The sequence below is a fragment of the Triticum aestivum genome, chromosome 2A, assembly GCF_018294505.1.
Source record: "Triticum aestivum cultivar Chinese Spring chromosome 2A, IWGSC CS RefSeq v2.1, whole genome shotgun sequence".
In the NCBI taxonomy this organism is placed as follows: domain Eukaryota; kingdom Viridiplantae; phylum Streptophyta; class Magnoliopsida; order Poales; family Poaceae; genus Triticum; species Triticum aestivum.
Genome location: NC_057797.1, coordinates 592149911 through 592170749, shown reverse-complemented (window position 1 = coordinate 592170749; position 20839 = coordinate 592149911).

Sequence of the window (20839 nt, the reverse complement as noted above, 5' to 3'; positions counted from 1 at the left end):
TATGGTGTGATAAGTGTCGTTGCGGCTTGGTCTGGTTCTGCCATCTTGATTTGATGGTAGCCAGAATATGCATCGAGGAAACACAACGAATCGTGTCTTGTGGTAGCGTCGATAATTTGATCGATGCGGGGGGGGGGGGAAGGGATCCTTTGGACAAGCCTTGTTAAGGTCTTTAAAATCAACACACAGGCGGCAGGATTTGTCCTTCTTTGCTACCATCACCAAGTCTGCTAGCCAGTCCGGATGTTTTATATCTCTAATGAATCCGGCCTCCAATAGCTTTGCTGGCTCCTCCCCCATGGCCTGTCTCTTAGGTTCGGAAAAACACCGAAGAGTCTGTTTGACAGGTTTGAATCCTGTTTGGATATTTAAGCTGTGCTCGGCCAGCCTGCGTGGGATTCCTGGCATGTCTGAAGGGTGCCAGGCAAAAATGTCCCAGTTCTCTCGTAGGAACTCTCGTAGTGCGGCGTCTACATCATGGTTTAACTGTGCCCCGATGGAAGCTGTCTTATTGGGGTCCATTGGATGGACTTGGAATTTGACTATTTTGTCCGCCGGTTTAAAGGAGGTGGACTTGGATCTTTTGTCGAGTACCACATCGTCCCTATTCACCGTAGAGCGCAGCGCAGTCAGTTCCTCAGCCGCTAGGGCTTCGGATAGTGCCTCGGGGGCCAGTGCGGCTGTCTTGTTTTAAGCGCGGAGTGCTATGTCCGGATCACTAGCGAGAGTGATGATCCCGTTAGGCCCGGGAATCTTGAGCTTCATGTACCCGTAATGGGGTATTGCTTGGAAGATTGTAAACGCTTCCCGCCCTAGCAGAGCATGATAACCGCTGCTGAACGGAGCCACATGGAACGTGACCTCTTCGGACCTGTAATTATTCGGCATGCCGAACACCACATCTAGTGTGATTTTTCCTGTACAGCGCGCTTCCCGACTGGGGATTATTCCTCTAAAGGTTGTGCTGCTTCGCTCAATGCAGTTCCAGTCTATTTCCATTTTTTGAAGGGTTTCCTCATAAATGAGGTTCAATCCGTTGCCGCCGTCCATGGGGACCTTGGTAAGACGAAAGCCGTCCACTATTGGACTGAGGACCAATGCGTTTGGTGCTCGGGCTGTTCGGAATTTAGGTTCATCACTAGCGTTAAAGGTAATAGCCGTGTCACTCCATCGGTTTATTGTTGCTACTTGGTAGACTTCGGCAAGGCTGCGGAGTGTCCTTTTTCGCATATTATTTGATGCGAAAGTCTCGAAGACTGTTAATACCGTATTGGTGTCTCTGGGGTGGCTTTCTGTGGCCTCCGGAATTAGGAGATTTTCGCCAATTTTGGCCACCTGCTGGAGTATCCAACATGCTCTGAGGCTGTGAGTTGGTGTGGCGTCCTCTGTACTGTGAATTTTACAGGGTCCATTGAGCCATCCTTCCAGTACGGTTCCATGCCCTGTAGAGGGTTTTTGCTTTTTAGTGCTTGACCAGGGTGTCTGGTGATGATGCACCCTTTTATTTTGGACTGGGTTTGTATTCAGGGCCGGATTGTCCCAAAATTTGATTTCGGTTTTCCAGGCGCTTTTCATCGCACAGTACTTTCGCACAATGGACGCCAAGTCAGCGAAGTGTGTAATATCACGGCGACTTATGGCATTGAGTATTCCCTTGTCCGTGCAATTATTGCAGAAGATTGAGATTGCGTCTTCCTCGCGGCAGTCCCTTAGCCTGTTCTTAACCAGGAGGAATCTGGCCCAGTAATGATGTACTGTTTCATCGGGCTCTTGCCTGATTTTGGATAGATCGCTTATGTTGGGGTGGGTGGGTGGAATTAAATTCGAAGCCTCACCCCATCTAAGGCTCAGAGGCCGAGGAATTTCTGAACTCAAAAATTTGGATTCCTGGATGTTGTCCAATGAATCCAGCCCGTCACCTGACTCTAAGTTCAGGTCTTGAGTGATATCCTCCCCTCCACGGGTATCCGGCTTGGAGGGATCGGGAATCCGGACATAGCAAGTCCTTAAGATAGATGAAGGGTCGCCGCACTGTCCCTCTACCATGGCAACGTGATGGGTGACTTGGGGAGAGTTAATCTCTCTCAGATCGGGTTTAGGCCCAATCTGGTCATAATCCGTAGCGACTCCCAGGGCGGCGAAGCGATCCATGAACTCGTTTATGGAGGAGAGATCCATTGGATCTAACTGCTCGGCGAGTTCCGAGCTGACATGAAGATTGTTTTCGATGGCTCGAGAGGTCATCGTCGGCGCAGAAGCCGAACATGCAGTCATAAGAAAACCACCTAGCCGGAGGGTTTGGCCGACAGCCAAAGCTCCCTTAGCAACGGTGCCGTCTTTAAAGACAGGGCGAGGCATCCTTCTTGATGGCGACGACACAGAGGAACTCTCAATGAAAGCACCAATGTCGGTGTCAAAACCGGCGGATCTCGGGTAGGGGGTCCCGAACTGTGCGTCTAGGCCGGATGGTAACAGGAGGCAAGGGACACGAAGTTTTACTAAGGTTCGGGCCCTCTCGATGGAGGTAAAACCCTACGCCCTGCTTGATTAATATTGATGATATGGGTAGTACAAGAGTATATCTACCACGAGATCGGAGAGGCTAAACCCTAGAAGCTAGCCTATGGTATGATTGTTGTGTTGTAAATATGCCCTAGAGGCAATAATAAATTGATTATTATTATATTTCCTTGTTCATGATAATTGTTTATTATCCATGCTAGAATTGTATTGATAGGAAACTCAGATACATGTGTGGATACATAGACAACACCATGTCCCTAGTAAGCCTCTAGTTGACTAGCTCGTTGATCAATAGATGGTTACGGTTTCCTGACCATGGACATTGGATGTCATTGATAACGGGATCACATCATTAGGAGAATGATGTGATGGACAAGACCCAATCCTAAGCATAACACTAGATCGTGTAGTTCGTATGCTAAAGCTTTTCTAATGTCAAGTATCATTTCCTTAGACCATGCGATTATGCAACTCCCGGATACCGTAGGAATGCTTTGGGTGTGCCAAACGTCACAACGTAACTGGGTGGCTATAAAGGTACACTACAGGTATCTCCGAAAGTGTCTGTTGGGTTGGCACGAATCGAGACTGGGATTTGTCACTCCGTGTGACGGAGAGGTATCTCTGGGCCCACTCGGTAGGACATCATCATAATGTGCACAATGTGATCAAGGAGTTGATCACGGGATGATGTGTTACGGAGCGAGTAAAGAGACTTGCCGGTAACGTGATTGAACAAGGTATCGGGATACCGGCGATCGAATCTCGGGCAAGTATCGTACCGATAGACAAAGGGAATTGTATATAGGATTGATTAAGTCCTTGACATCGTGGTTCATCCGATGAGATCATCGTGGAACATGTGGGAGCCAACATGGGTATCCAGATCCCGCTGTTGGTTATTGATTGGAGAACATGTCGGTCATGTCTGCAGGTCTCCCGAACCCGTAAGGTCTACACACTTAAGGTTCGATGACGCTAGGGTTATAAAGGAAGTTTGTATGTGGTTACCGAATGTTGTTCGGAGTCCCGGATGAGATCCCGGACATCACAAGGAGTTCCGGAATGGTCTGGAGGTAAAGATTTATATATGGGAAGTCCTGTTTTGGTCACCGGAAAAGTTTCGGGGTTTATCGGTAACGTACCGGGACCACCAGGAGGGTCCCGGGGGTCCACCAAGTGGGGCCACCAGTCCCGGAGGCTTGCATGGGCCAAGTGTGGTGAGGGACCAGCCCCTGAGTGGGCTGGTGCTCCTCCCACAAGGCCCAAGGCGCAGCAAAGGAGGAGAAGGGGAAACCCTAGGCTTAGATGGGCCCTAAGGCCCACCCTAGGGGGCACCCCCCCTCTCCCCCTCTTGGCCGCCACCCCAAGACCCATCTAGGGCTGCCGCCCCTCTAGGGGTGGGAACCCTAGAGGGGGCGCACCCTCCTCCCCTTCTCCTATATATATGAGGCCTAGGGGCTGCCCAATATACGCGATTTGATCTCTCCATGTTGGTGCAACCCTCCCTCTCTTTCTCCTCATATCTCCTGTGGTGCTTGGCGAAGCCCTGCAGGATTGCCACGCTCCTCCACCACCACCACGCCGTTGTGCTGCAGCTGGATGGAGTCTTCCTCAACCTCTTCCTCTCTCCTTGCTGGATCAAGGCGTGGGAGACACCGTCGGGCTGTACGTGTGTTGAACGCGGAGGTGCCGTCCGTTCGACACTAGGATCTCCGGTGATTTGGATCACGACGAGTACGACTCCATCAACCCCGTTCTCTTGAACGCTTTCACATAGCGATCTACAAGGGTATGTAGATGCACTCTCCTTCCCCTCGTTGCTAGTCTCTCCATAGATAGATCTTGGTGACACGTAGGAAAATTTTGAATTTCTGCTACGTTCCCCAACAGTGGTATCAGAGCTAGGTCTATGCGTAGTTTCTATGCACGAGTAGAACACAAAGTAGTTGTGGGCGTTGATTTTGTTCAATATGCTTGCCGTTACTAGTCTTATCTTGATTCGGCGGCATCGTGGGATGAAGCGGCCCGGACCAACCTTACACGTATGCTTACGTGAGACCGGTTCCACCGACTGACATGCACTAGTTGCATTAGGTGGCTGGCGGGTGTCTGTCTCTCCCACTTTAGTCGGATCGGATTCGATGAAAAGGGTCCTTATGAAGGGTAAATAGCAATTGGCATATCACGTTGTGGTTTTTGCGTAGGTAAGAAACGTTCTTGCTAGAAACCCATAGCAGCCACGTAAAACATGCAAACAACAATTAGAGGACGTCTAACTTGTTTTTGCAGGGTATGCCATGTGATGTGATATGGCCAAAAGGATGTGATGAATGATATATGTGATGTATGAGATTGATCATGTTCTTGTAATAGGAATCACGACTTGCATGTCGATGAGTATGACAACCGGCAGGAGCCATAGGAGTTGTCTTAATTTATTTATGACCTGCGTGTCAACATAAACGTCATGTAATTACTTTACTTTATTGCTAACCGTTAGCTGTAGTAGTAGAAGTAATAGATGACGTGACAACTTCATGGAGACACGATGATGGAGATCATGGTGTCATGCCAGTGACGAGATGATCATGGAGCCCCAAGATGGAGATCAAAGGAGCTATATGATATTGGCCATATCATGTCACTATTATTTGATTACATGTGATGTTTATCATGTTTATACATCTTATTTGCTTAGAACGACGGTAGTAAATAAGATGATCCCTCGTTAAAATTTCAAGAAGGTGTTCCCCCTAACTGTGCACCGTTGCGACAGTTCGTTGTTTCAAAGCACCACGTGATAATCGGGTGTTTGATTCCAACGTTCACATACAATGGGTGTAAGACAGATTTACACATGCAAACACTTAGGTTGACTTGACGAGCCTAGCATGTGTACAGACATGGCCTCAGAACACAGAAGACCGAAAGGTCGAGCATGAGTTGTATAGAAGATACGATCAACATGAAGATGTTCACCGACGTTGACTAGTCCGTCTCACGTGATGATCGGACACGGCCTAGTTGACTCGGATCATGTAATCACTTAGATGACTAGAGAGATGTCTATCTGAGTGGGAGTTCATAAGATGAACTTGTTTATCCTGAACATAGTCAAAAGGATTTCACAAATTATGTCGTAGCTCGCGCTTTAGTTCTACTGTTTAGATATGTTCCTAGAGAAAAATTTAGTTGAAAGTTGATAGTAGCAATTATGCGGACTAGGTCCGTAAACTGAGGATTGTCCTCATTTGCTTCATGGAAGGCTTATGTCCTTAATGCACCACTCAGTGTGCTGAACCTCGAACGTCGTCTGTGGATGTTGCGAATATCTGACATACACATTTTGATAACTACGTGATAGTTCAGTTAAACGGTTTAGAGTTGAGGCACCGAAGACGGTTTTGAAACATCGCGAAACATATGAGATGTTTCAAGGACTGAAATTAGGATTTCAGGCTCGTGCCCACGTCAAGAGGTATAAGACCTCCGACGATTTTCTTAGCCTACAAACTAAGGAGAAAAGCTCAATTGTTGTGCTTGTGCTCAGATTGTCTGAGTGCAACAATCACTTGAATCTAGTGGGAGTTGATCTTCCAGATGAGATAGTGATGTTTCTCCGAAGTCATTACCACCAAGCTGCTAGAGCTTCGTGATGAACTATAATGTATCTGGGACATATATGATGATCCTTGAAATATTTGCGATGTTTGACACCGCGAAAGTAGAAATCAAGAAGGAGCATCAATTGTTGATGGTTGGTGAAACCACTAGTTTCAAGAAGGGCAAGGGCAAGAAGGGATACTTCATGAAACGGCAATTCGGCTGCTGCTCTAGTGAAGAAACCCAAGGTTGAACCCAAACCCGAGACTAAGTGCTTATGTAATAAGGGGAACAACCACTGGAGCAGAATTACCCTAGATACTTGGTAGATGAGAAGGCTGGCAAGGTCGATAGAAGTATATTGGATATACATTGTGTTGATGTGTACTTTACTAGTACTCCTAGTAGCACCAGGGTATTAGATACCGGTTCAGTTGCTAAGTGTTAGTAACTCGAAATAAAAGCTACGGAATAAATGGAGACTAGCTAAAAGATGAGCTGACGATATGTGTTGGAAGTATTTCCAAGGTTGATCAAATATCGTACGCTCCCTCTACCATCAAGATTGGTGTTTGCATTGAGCGTAGACATGATTGGATCATGCCTATCGCAATACGGTTATTCATTTAAGGAGAATAATGGTTACTCTGTTTATTTGAATAATACCCTCAATGGTCTTACACCTAAAATGAATGGTTTATTGAATCTCGATCGTAGTGATACACATGTACATGCCAAAAATATAAGATAGTAATGATAGTACCACCTACTTGTGGCACTGCCACGTAAGTCATATCGGTATAAAACGCATGAAGAAGCTCCATGCTGATGGATCTTTGGGCTCACTCGTTTTTGAAAAGTTTGAGACATGCAAACCATGTCTATTGGTATATATGCATGAAGAAACTCCATGCAAATGGACCGTTTGGACTCACTTGATTTTGGAATCACTTGAGACATGCAAATCATACCACATGGGCAAGATGACTGAAAGCCTCGTTTTCAGTAAAATGGAACTAGAAAGCAACTTGTTGGAAGCAATACATTTTGATGTCTGCAGTCCAATGAGTGCTGAGGTGTGTAGTGGATTTCGTTATGTTCTTACTTCATAGATGATTTGAGTAGATGTTGAGTATATTTACTTGATGAATCACGAGTCTGAGTTATTGAAAGGTTCAAGTAATTTCAGGGTGAAGTTGGAAGATCATCGTGACAAGAGGATAAAAGATCTATGATATGATCATAGAGATGAATATCTGAATTACGAGTTTGGCACAGAATTAAGACATTGTGGAAATTGTTTCACAACTAATATAGCCTGGAACACCATAGTGTGATGGTGTGTCCGAACATCATAACTGCACCCTATTGGATATGATGCATACCATGATGTCTCTTATCGAATTACCACGATAGTTTATGGGTTAGGCATTAGGGACAACCACATTTACTTTAAATAGGGCACCACGTAATTCCGATGAGATGACACCGTATGAACTATGGTTTAGAGAAACCTAAGTTGTCATTTCTTAAAAGTTTGGGGCTGCGACGCTTATGTGAAAAAGTTTCAGGCTGATAAGCTCGAACCCAAAGCGGATAAATGCATCTTCATAGGACACCCAAAACAGTTGGGTATACCTCCTGTCTCAGATTCGAAAGCAATAAGGGATTGTTTCTAGAATCGGGTCCTTTCTCGAGAAAAAGTTTCTCTCAAAGGAATTGAGTGGGAGGATGGTGGAGACTTGATGAGGTTATTGAACCGTCACTTCAACTAGTGTATAGCAGGGCACAAAGAGTTGTTCCTGTGGCTCATACACCAATAGAAGTGGAAGCTTATGATATTGATCATGAGACTTTGGATCAAGTCACTCCCAAACCTCGTAGGATGACAAGGATGCGTACTACTTCAGAGTGGTACGTAATCCTGTCTTGGAAGTTATGTTGCTAGACAACAATGAACCTACGAGCTATGGAGAAGCGATGGTGGGCCCGGATTCCAATAAATGGCTCGAGGCCATAAAATCCGAGAGAGGATCCATGTATGAAAACAAAGTGTAGACTTTGGCAGAACGGCTCGATGGTCGTAAGGCTATTGAGTACAGATGGATTTTAAAAGGAAGACAGACAATGATGGTAAGTATCACCATTAAGAAAGCTCGACTTGTCGTTGAGATGTTTTCCGACAAGTTCAAGGAGTTGACTACGGTGAGACTTTCTCACTCGTAGCGATGCTAAGAGTCTGTTGGAATTATATTAGCGATTACTGCATTATCTTGCAGATAGGATGTCAAAACATTGTTTCCTCGACGATTTTCTTCAGGAAAGGTTGTATGTGATACAACCGGAAGGTTTTGTCAATTCTGAAAGATGCTAATAAGTATGCAAAGCTCCAGCAATCCTTCTGAGGACTGGAGTAAGCATCTCGGAGTTGGAATGTACGCTTTGATGAGATGATCAAAGATTTTGGGTTTATATAAAGTTTATGAGAAACTTGTATTTCCAAAGAAGTGAGTGGGAGCACTATAGAATTTCTAATGAGTATATGTTGTTGACATATTGTTGATCAGAAATGATGTAGAATTTCTAGAAAGCATATAGGGTTATTTGGAAAGTGTTTTTCAATGGAAAGCCTGGATTAAGCTACTTGAACATTGAGCATCAAGATCTATAAGGATAGATCAAAACGCTTAATGGTACTTTCAAATGAGCACATACCTTGACATGATCTTGAAGGTGTTCAAGATGGATCAGTCAAAGAAGGAGTTCTTGCCTAAGTTGTAAGGTATGAAGTTAAGACTTAAAGCTCGACCACGGCAGAATAGAGAGAAAGGACGAAGGTCGTCCCCTATGCTTAAGACATAGGCTCTACAGTATGCTATGCTGTGTACCGCACCTAAAGTGTGCCTTGCCATGAGTCAGTCAAGGGGTACAAGAGTGATCCAAGAATGGATCACAGGACAACGGTCAAAGTTATCCTTAGTAACTAGTGGACTAAGGAATTTTCTCGATTATGGAGGTGGTAAAAGAGTTCGTCGTAAAGGGTTACGTCGATGCAAGCTTAACACCTATCCGGATAGCTCTGAGTAGAGATACCGGATACATATAATGGAGCAACAATTTAGAATAGCTCCAAGTAGAACAGTTATTTGGAATAGCTCCAAATAGAGCATGGTAGCTGCATCTAGGAGATGACATAAAGATTTCTAAAGCACACACGGATCTGAAAGGTTTAGACCCGTTGACTAAAACCTCTCTCACAAGCAACATGATCAAACCCAGAACTCATTGAGTGTAAATCACATAGTGATGTGAACTAGATTATTGACTCTAGTAAACTCTTTGGATGTTGGTTACATGGCGATGTGACCTGTGAGTGTTAATCACATGGCGATGTGAACTAGATTATTGACTCTAGTGCAAGTGGGAGACTGTTGGAAATATGCCTTAGAGGCAATAATAAATTGATTATTATTATATTTCCTTGTTCATGATAATCGTTTATTATCCATGCTAGAATTGTATTGATAGGAAACTCAGATACATGTGTGGATACATAGACAACACCATGTCCCTAGTAAGCCTCTAGTTGACTAGCTCGTTGATCAATAGATGGTTATGGTTTCCTGACCATGGACATTGGATGTCATTGATAACGGGATCACATCATTAGGAGAATGATGTGATGGACAAGACCCAATCCTAAGCATAGCACTAGATCGTGTAGTTCGTATGCTAAAGCTTTTCTAATGTCAAGTATCATTTCCTTAGACCATGAGATTGTGCAACTCCCGGATACCGTAGGAATGCTTTGGGTGTGCCAAACGTCACAACGTAACTGGGTGGCTATAAAGGTACACTACAGGTATCTCCGAAAGTGTCTGTTGGGTTGGCACGAATCGAGACTGGGATTTGTCACTCCGTGTGACGGAGAGGTATCTCTGGGCGCACTCGGTAGGACATCATCATAATGTGCACAATGTGATCAAGGAGTTGATCACGGGATGATGTGTTACGGAACGAGTAAAGAGACTTGCCGGTAACGTGATTGAACAAGGTATCGGGATACCGACGATCGAATCTCGGGCAAGTATCGTACCGATAGACAAAGGGAATTGTATACAGGATTGATTAAGTCCTTGACATCGTGGTTCATCCGATGAGATCATCATGGAACATGTGGGATCCAACATGGGTATCCAGATCCCGCTGTTGGTTATTGACCGGAGAACGTCTCGGTCATGTCTGCATGTCTCCCGAACCCGTAGGGTCTACACACTTAAGGTTCGATGACGCTAGGGTTATAAAGGAAGTTTGTATGTGGTTACCGAATGTTGTTCGGAGTCCCGGATGAGATCCCGGACATCATGAGGAGTTCCGGAGTGGTCCGGAGGTAAAGATTTATATATGGGAAGTCCTGTTTTGGTCACCGGAAAAGTTTCGGGGTTTATCGGTAACGTACCGGGACCACCGGGAGGGTCCCGGGGGTCCACCAAGTGGGGCCACCAGTCCCGGAGGCTTGCATGGGCCAAGAGTGGTGAGGGACCAGCCCCTGAGTGGGCTGGTGCTCCTCCCACAAGGCCCAAGGCGCAGCAAAGGAGGAGAAGGGGAAACCCTAGGCTTAGATGGGCCCTAAGGCCCACCCTAAGGGGCGCCCCCCCTCTCCCCCTCTTGGCCGCCACCCCAAGACCCATCTAGGGCTGCCACCCCTCTAGGGGTGGGAACCCTAGAGGGGGCGCACCCTCCTCCCCTTCCCCTATATATATGAGTCCTAGGGGCTGCCCAATATACGCGATTTGATCTCTCCATGTTGGTGCAGCCCTCCCTCTCTTTCTCCTCATATCTCCTATGGTGCTTGGCGAAGCCCTGCAGGATTGCCACGCTCCTCCACCACCACCACGCCGTTGTGCTGCAGCTGGATGGAGTCTTCCTCAACCTCTCCCTCTCTCCTTGCTGGATCAAGGCGTGGGAGACATCGTCGGGTTGTACGTGTGTTGAACGCGGAGGTGCCGTCCGTTCGACACTAGGATCTCCGGTGATTTGGATCACGACGAGTACGACTCCATCAACCCCGTTCTCTTGATTGCTTCCACATAGTGATCTACAAGGGTATGTAGATGCACTCTCCTTCCCCTCGTTGTTAGTCTCTCCATAGATAGATCTTGGTGACACGTAGGAAAATTTTGAATTTCTGCTACGTTCCCCAACATGTTGTTGTGTATGTTCTTCTACGGACTAAAACCCTTCGGTTTATATAGACACCGGAGAGGGTTAGGGTTACACAAAGTCGGTTACAGTGGTAGGAGATCTACATATCCGTATCGCCAAGCTTGCGTTCCACGCCAAGGAAAGTCCCTTCCGGACACGGGACGGAGTCTTCAATCTTGTATCTTCATAGTCCAGGAGTCCGGCTGAAGGTATAGTCCGGCCATCCGGACACCCCCTAATCTAGGACTCCCTCAGCACCCCCAAGATAATTCAAGGACACCAAAAAGTCAAAGCACTTGGAGCTATATTTTTATTCACCAACATGATATGTGTTTTGCTTGGAGCGTCTTGTATTATTTGTGCTTTTGTGTCTTAGTATGCCACAATCATCCTTGCTGTACACACCTTTTGAGAGAGCCGTACATGAATTAAAATTTGATAGAATACTCTATGTGCTTCACTTATATCTTTTGAGCTAAGTAGTTTTGCTCTATGTGCTTCACTTATATCTTTGGAGCATTATAATTTTGCTCTATGTGCTTCACTTAGATCTTTTAGAGCATGGTGGTGGATTTGTTTTAAAGAAACTATTGATCTCTCATGCTTCACTTAAATTATTTTGAGAGTCTCTTAATAGCATGGTAATTTGCTTAATAATAATATGCTTGGTATTCAAGATTTGTGAAACTTTCTTTTGAGTGTGTTGAATACTAAGAAAAGATTGAAACATGATAATTGTTTTGAGATATGGAGGTGATAATATTAAAGTCATGCTAGTTGAGTAGTTGTGAATTTAAAGAATACTTGTGTTAAAGTTTGTGATTCCCATAGCATGCACGTATGGTGAACCGTTATGTGATGAAGTCAGAGCATGATTTATTTATCGATTGTCTTCCTTATGAGTGGCGGTCGGGGACGAGTGATGGTCTTTTCCTACCAATCTATCCCCCTAGGAGCATGCGCGTAATACTTTGCTTTGATAACTTCTAGATTTTTGCAATAAGTATATGAGTTCTTTATGACTAATGTTGAGTCCATGGATCATACGCACTCTCACCCTTCCACCTTTGCTAGCCTCTCTAATACCGTGCACTTTTCGCCGGTATCATACACCTACCATATACCTTCCTCAAAACAGCCACCATACCTACCTATTATGGCATTTCCATAGCCATTCCGAGATATATTGCCATGCAACTTTCCACCATCTAGTTCATCATGACACAATCATCATTGACATATTGCATATCCTGGTACACCGCCGGATGCATTCACATAGAGTCATATTTTGTTCTAAGTATTGAGTTGTAAGAAAAATAAAAGTGTGATGATCATCATTATTAGAGCATTGTCCCAGTGAGGAAAGAATGATGGAGACTATGATTCCCCCATAAGTCGGGATGAGACTCCGGACGAAAAATATATAAAAAAGAGAGGCCAAAGAAGCCCAAATAAAAAGAGGCCATAAAAAAAGGCCCAAATAAAAAAATGAGAGAAAAAGAGAGAAGGGGCAATGTTACTATCCTTTTACCACACTTGTGCTTCAAAGTAGCACCATGATCTTCATAGTAGAGAGTCTCTCATGTTATCACTTTCATATACTAGTGGGAATTTTTCATTATAGAACTTGGCTTGTATATTCCAATGATGGGCTTCCTCAAATTGCCCTTGGTCTTCATGTGCAAGCAAGTTGGATGCACACCCACTTAGTTTCTTTTTGAGCTTTCATATACTTATAGCTCTAGTGCATCCGTTGCATGGCAATCCCTACTCACTCACATTGATATCTATTGATGGGCATCTCCATAGCCCGTTGATACGCCTAGTTGATGTGAGACTATCTTCTCCTTTTTGTCCTCTCCACAACCACCATTCTATTCCACCTATAGTGCTATATCCATGGCTCACGCTCATGTATTGCGTGAAGATTGAAAAAGTTTTGAAAAAAGTTAGAGTATGAAACAATTGCTTGGCTTGTCATCGGGGTTGTGCATGATTTAAATATTTTGTGTGGTGAAGATAGAGCATAGCCAGACTATATGATTTTGTAGGGATAACTTTCTTTGGCCATGTTATTTTGAAAAGACATAATTGCTTTATTAGTATGCTTGAAGTATTATTAATTTTTATGTCAATATAAACTTTTGTCTTAAATCTTTCTAATCTGAATATTCATATCACAATTAAGAAGATTTGCATTGAAATTATGCCAAGTAGCACTCCGCATCAAAAATTCTCTTTTTATCATTTACCTACTCGAGGACGAGCAGGAATTAAGCTTGGGGATGCCTAATACGTCTCCAACGTATCTATAATTTTTGATTGCTCCATGCTATATTATCTACTGTTTTGGACTATATTGGGCTTTATTTTCCACTTTTATATTATTTTTGGGACTAACCTATTAACCAGAGGCCCAACCTAGAATTGCTGTTTTTTTGCCTATTTCAGTGTTTCAAAGAAACGGAATATCAAACGGAGTCCAAACGGAATAAGACCTTTGGGAACGTGATTTTCTCACCGAACATGATCCAGGAGACTTGGACCCTGCTCCAAGGAACAAAAAAGGCGGTCACGAGGGTGGGGGCGCCCCCCCTAGGGCGCGCCCCCTACCTCGTGGGCCCCTCGGTGCTCCTCCGGCGTACTCCTTCCTCCTATATATACCTACGTACCCCCAAATGATCAGAACAGGAGCCAAAAACCTAATTCCACCGCTGTAACTTTCTGTATCCACGAGATCCCATCTTGGGGCCTGTTTCGGAGCTCCGCCGGAAGAGGGCCGTCATCACGGAGGGCTTCTACATCATCATAGCCTCTCCGATGAAGTATGAGTAGTTTACCTCAGACCTTTGGGTCCGTAGTTAGTAGCTAGATGGCTTCTTCTCTCTCTTTGAATCTCAATACAAAGTTCTCCCCCTCTCTTGTGGAGATCTATTCGATGTAATCTTCTTTTTGCGGTGTGTTTGTTGAGACCGATGAATTGTGGGTTTATGATCAAGTCTATCTATGAATAATATTTGAATCTTCTCTGAATTCTTTTATGTATGATTGGTTATCTTTGCAAGTCTCTTTGAATTATCCGTTTGGTTTGGCCAACTAGATTGGTAGTTCTTGCCATGGGAGAAGTGCTTAGCTTTGGGTTCGATCTTGCGGTGTCCTTTCCCAGTGACAGAAGGGGCAGCAAGGCACGTATTGCATCGTTGCCATCGAGGATAACAAGATGGGGTTTATTTCATATTGCATGAATTTATCCCTCTACATCATGTCATCTTGCTTAAGGCGTTACTCTGTTTTTAACTTAATACTCTAGATGCATGCTGGATAGCGGTTGATGAGTGGAGTAATAGTAGTAGATGTAGAATCGTTTCGGTCTACTTGTCACAGACATGATGCCTATATACATGATCATGCCTAGATATTCTCATAACTATGCTCAATTCTGTCAATTGCTCAACAGTAATTTGTTCACCCACCGTAGAATACTTATGCTCTTGAGAGAAGCCACTAGTGAAAACTATGGCCCCTGGGTCTATTCTCATCATATCAATCTCCATTACTTTAATCTTGCTTTGCTTTTTTACTTTGCTTTTACTTTTTACTTTGCATCTTTATACCAAAAATACCAAAAACATTATATATATCAGATCTCACTCTCGTAAGTGACCGTGAAGGGATTGACAACCCCTAATCATGTTGGTTGCTAGTAGCTATCGTTTTGTGCAGGTACGAGGGACTTGAGCGTGGCCTCCTACTGGATTGATACCTTGGTTCTCAAAAATTGAGGGAAATACTTACGCTACTCTGCTGCATCATCCCTTCCTCTTCGGGGAAAACCAACGCAAGCTCAAGATGTAGCATACCTCAGATTTTATTATCAAAAATCTATAGCCGATGCTATGAAAAGCATAGCCCAGAAGAACACAATCCACGGTTTTTGGTCCGAGCTTGCGCTTCTTGGGAATTGGTATATTGACTTTCGCCAAACAACCCCAAGAACGTAGGTAAGAGAGTTTCGACCTTTTCCTTTACCATTCCTCAAACGGAGTCATGGTCTTATGCTTTATGGGAACTCGGTTTAGGACATGACATGCAGTCATTAGCGCCTCCCCCACCATTCCTTGGAAAGACCCGATGTGTCTAACATGGTGTTAACCATATCAGTTAGAGTTTGGTTCTTTCTTTCGGCTACCCCATTTGACTGAGGTGAGTAGGGAGGTGTCCTCTCATGGATTATACCATGTTCCGCAGAAAACAGATCAAATTCATTGGAAAAATACTCTCCACCACGATCGGACCTAAGCCGTTTAATTTTTCAATCAAGTTGGTTCTCTGCCTCAGCTTTATAGTTTTTGAAGAAAGTTAAAGCCTCATCTTTTGATTTCAAGAGATATACATAACAATATCTAGTGGAGTCATCAATCAACGTCATGAAGTATCTCTTTCCACCTTTTGTCAACACGCCATTCATCTCACAAAGATCAGAATGTATAAGCTCTAGTGGCGCCAAGTCTCTTGCCTCTGCGGTCTTATGGGACTTGCGAGGTTGCTTAGCTTGCACACATACTTGGCACTTAGAGACTTTGACAGTAGAGATTTTCGGAATTAAATTCATATTGGCTAGCCATGTTATGCAACCAAAGTTAATGTGACAAAGTCATGAATGCCAAATATCAGACTCATTGTTGTGGCAAACATTATTAATAACTTTAGTGCAAATATCTGACAAAGACAAGCGAAACAAGCCTCCGCTCTCATAGCCTTTTCCAACAAATTGTCCATACTTAGAAATTACAACTTTATTGGATTCGAAAACCAACTTAAAACTATCTCGACATAAACGGGAACCACTAACGAGATTTTTATTTATGGACGGCACATGATGAACGTTCTTCAGACGCACAGTCTTCCCCGAAGTAAACTTCAGATCGACCATACCAACACCTCGAACGATGGCATGTGCCCCGTTCCCCATCAGCACGGGTGAAGTCCCTGTTGCCTGGTAAGAAGAAAACATGGAGGCATCAGCACAAACATGTACATTGGCACTGGTGTCAATTAACCAACCAGGGGATTGAAATACTGAAAGGATGGTAGGTAAAATACCATACCCTGATTCCTTCATATCAATATCACCGATGACAACATTAGCGGACTTGCCGCTCTTCTCATGTTCGCGCTCCTCAAAGCGGTTAGGACACTTCGGAGCCCAGTGATTAGGATCACCGCAGACATGGCAAAGTCCTTTCCCCTTCTTATGAGAATTCTTCTTGAAGTTGGTAGAATGTGATGGCTTGTTCTTTGTATCAAACTTGCCTTTGCCCTGAGTTTTGTTCTTATTGTTTTTGAACTTGTTGGGCTAGGAGTTCTTCTTCTGTACCATGTGGGCACTAGAACCTCCCTCAGCAACTCGAGCATGTGTGTCCTTTGCTCTCGCCTTCTCTTCAACATCAAGAGTACCAATGAGATCCGCAACGGAAAACTCCTGTCTCTTGTGTTTCAGGGAAGTAGCAAAATTGTTCCACGAAGGTGGAAGCTTGGCAATGATGCCTCCGGCAACAAATTTGTTCGGCAACACACACTTGAAGTACTCAAGTTCTTTTACGAGCGACTGTACCTCATGAGCCTGTTGTACAACAGGGCGCTCATCAGTCATCTTGTAGTCATAGAATTGCTCCATGACGTACAACTCGTTGTCGGCGTCCGAGGCACCAAACTTGGCCTCGAGCGCAGCCCACATGTCCTCGCCGTTGTCAAATGACATATATGAATCCACAATGGAGTCATCAAGAACACTCAGAAGAGCTCCTTTAAAGAGGGTATCGATCTTCTCAAAAGCTTCCAGTTGTGCTGGATTAAGATCGCCCTCAGGCTTGCCCTTGGTGGCGTCATAGCAGCCCATGGTCTGAAACCAGTAGATTGCTCTCGTGCGCCACCTCTTATATTGCGCCCCCTTCAAGGCAGGCGGCTTCAGATGCGCAGCAAAACCACTCGGAGTAAATTGCCTATAATCAGGTTTTTGGATTCTTGGAATATGAGCAAATTACTACGAGATTTAATCCGAATAAATAGGAAATAGATCATGACAGCAATAGCAGAGATTAAACAAATCATGCGAACTAGCATAGTAGATGAACAGATCACATCTAGGGCACATACTAGAAACATGAATTCTACCACGATCTCGAACAGGAAGGATAGAATCACTGTTGGCGATCGTAGCAAAAATTCAAAAAAATTCCTACGTGTCACCAAGATCAATCTATGGAGAAACTAGCAACGAGAGAGAGGAGTGTATCTGAAGGAAATATGCCCTAGAGACAATAATAAAGTTATTATTTATTTCCTTATTTCATGATAAATGTTTATTATTCATGCTAGAATTGTATTAACCGGAAACATAATACATGTGTGAATACATAGACAAACAGAGTGTCACTAGTATGCCTCTACTTGACTAGCTCGTTGATCAAAGATGGTTATGTTTCCTAACCATAGACAAAGAGTTGTCATTTGATTAACGGGATCACATCATTAGGAGAATGATGTGATTGACATGACCCATTCCGTTAGCTTAGCACACGATCGTTTAGTATATTGCTATTGCTTTCTTCATGACTTATACATGTTCCTATGACTATGAGATTATGCAACTCCTGTTTACCGGAGGAACACTTTGTGTGCTACCAAACGTCACAATGTAACTAGGTGATTATAAAGGAGCTCTACAGGTGTCTCCGAAGGTACATGTTGGGTTGGCGTATTTCGAGATTAGGATTTGTCACTCCGATTGTCGGAGAGGTATCTCTGGGCCCTCTCGGTAATGCACATCACTTAAGCCTTGCAAGCATTGCAACTAATGAGTTAGTTGCGGGATGATGTATTACAGAACGAGTAAAGAGACTTGTCGGTAACGAGATTGAACTAGGTATTGAGATACCGACGATCGAATCTCGGGCAAGTAACATACCGACGACAAAAGGAACAACGTATGTTGTTATGCGGTCTGACCGATAAAGATCTTAGTAGAATATGTAGGAGCCAATATGAGCATCCAGGTTCCCCTATTGGTTATTGACCGGAGACGTGTCTCGGTCATGTCTACATTGTTCTCGAACCCGTAGGGTCCACACGCTTAAGGTTTCGATGACAATTATATTATGAGTTTATGAGTTTTGATGTACCGAAGGAGTTCGGAGTCCCGGATGAGATCGGGGACATGACGAGGAGTCTCGAAATGGTCGAGACGTAAAGATCGATATATTGGACGACTATATTCGGACATCGGAAAGGTTCCGAGTGGTTCGGGTATTTTCCGGAGTACCGGGGAGTTACGGGAATACGGGAGAAGAAGTATATGGGCCTTATTGGGCTTTAGGGGAGAGGGAGAGGCAGGCCGCGCGCCCCCCCATTGACTAGTCCGAATTGGACTAGGGGGAGGGGCGGCACCCCCTCCTTCCTTCTCTTCCCTCTTCCCCTTCCTTGTCTCCTACTCCTACTACTTGGAAGGACTCCTAATTGGACTAGGAAAGGGGGAATCCTACTCCCGGTGGGAGTAGGACTCCCCTAGGGCGCGCCATACAGAGGGTCGGTCCTCCCCTCCTCCACTCCTTTATATGTGGGGGCAGGGGGCACCCCATAGACACACAAGTTGATCTTCAAGATCGTTTTCTTAGACGTGTGCGGTGCCCCCCTCCACCATAGTCCTCGATAATATTGTAGTGGTGCTTAGACGAAGCCCTGCGACAGTAGAACATCAAGATCATCACCACGTCGTCGTGCTGACGGAACTCTTCCCTGACACTTTGCTGGATCGGAGTCCGGGGATCGTCATCGAGCTGAACGTGTGCTAGAACTCGGAGGTGCCGTAGTTTCGATGCTTGATCGGTTGGGCCGTGAAGACGTACGACTACATCAACCGCGTTGTCATAACGCTTCCACTATCGGTCTACGAGGGTACGTAGACTACACTCTCCCCTCTCGTTGCTATGCATCACCATGATCTTGCGTGTGCGTAGGAATTTTTTTGAAATTACTACGTTCCCCAACAGTATCTTCATACCCTTGAAGATCGCAATGCAGAAGCGTTACAAGAACGCGGTCGGTGGAGTCGTACATGCACCGATTCAGATCGCGTCGATTCTGATCTAAGCGCCGAACAACGGCGCCTCCGCGTTCAACACACGTACAACCCAGTGATGTCTCCCACGCTTGATCCAGCAAGGAGAGAGGGGGAGGTTGGGGAAGACTCCGTCCAACAGCAGCACAACGGTGTGGTGATGGTGGAGGAGCGCGGTACTCTAGCAGGGCTTCGCCAAGCACTACGAGAGACAAGGAGGGAGAGGGGTAGGGCTGCACCAAGAGAGAGATCAAATCACATGTATTGGGCAGCCCCATACCTCAAGTATATATAGGGGGGAGGGGTTGCGCCCCCTCTAGGGTTCCCTCCCCAAGGGGGGGCGGCAGCCCTAGATCCCATCTAGGGTGGCGGCCAGAGGGGAGAGGGAGAGAGGGGGGCGCCCTAGGGTGGGCCTTAAGGCCCATCTGGACCTAGGGTTTGCCCCTCCCACTCTCCCTGTGCCTTGGGCCTTGGTGGGGGGCGCACCAGCCTACCTAGGGCTGGTCCCCTCCCACACTTGGCCCATGCAGCCTTCTGGGGCTGGTGGCCCCACTTGGTGGACCCCCGGGGCCCTCCCGGTGGTCCCAGTACGTTACCGATAGCACCCGAAACTTTTCCGGTGACCAAAACGGGACTTACCATATATATAAATCTTTACCTCCGTACCATTCCGGAACTCCTCGTGACGTCCGGGATCTCATCTGGGACTCCGAACAACATTCAGTAACCACGTACATACTTTCCCTATAACCCTAGCGTCATCGAACCTTAAGTGTGTAGACCCTACGGGTTCGGGAACCATGTAGACATGACCGAGACAACTCTCCGGCCAATAACCAACAGCGGGATCTGGATACCCATGTTGGCTCCCACATGTTCCACGATGATCTCATCGGATGAACCACGATGTCAAGGATTCAATCAATCCCGTATACAATTCCCTTTGTCTACCGGTATAGTACTTGCCCGAGATTCGATAGTCGGTATCCCAATACCTTGTTCAATCTCGTTACCGGCAAGTCTCTTTACTTGTTCCGTAACACATCATCCCATGATCAACTCCTTGGTCACATTGTGCACATTATGATGATGTCATACCGAGTGGGCCCAGAGATACCTCTCCATTTACACGGATTGACAAATCCCAGTCTCGATTCGTGCCAACCCAACAGACACTTTTGGAGATACCCGTAGTGCACCTTTATAGCCACCCAGTTACGTTGTGACGTTTGGCTCACCCAAAGCATTCCTATGGTATCCGGGAGTTGCACAATCTCATGGTCTAAGGAAATGATACTTGACATTAGAAAAGCTTTAGCATACAAACTACACGATCTTGTGCTAGGCTTAGGATTGGGTCTTGTCCATCACACCATTCTCCTAATGATG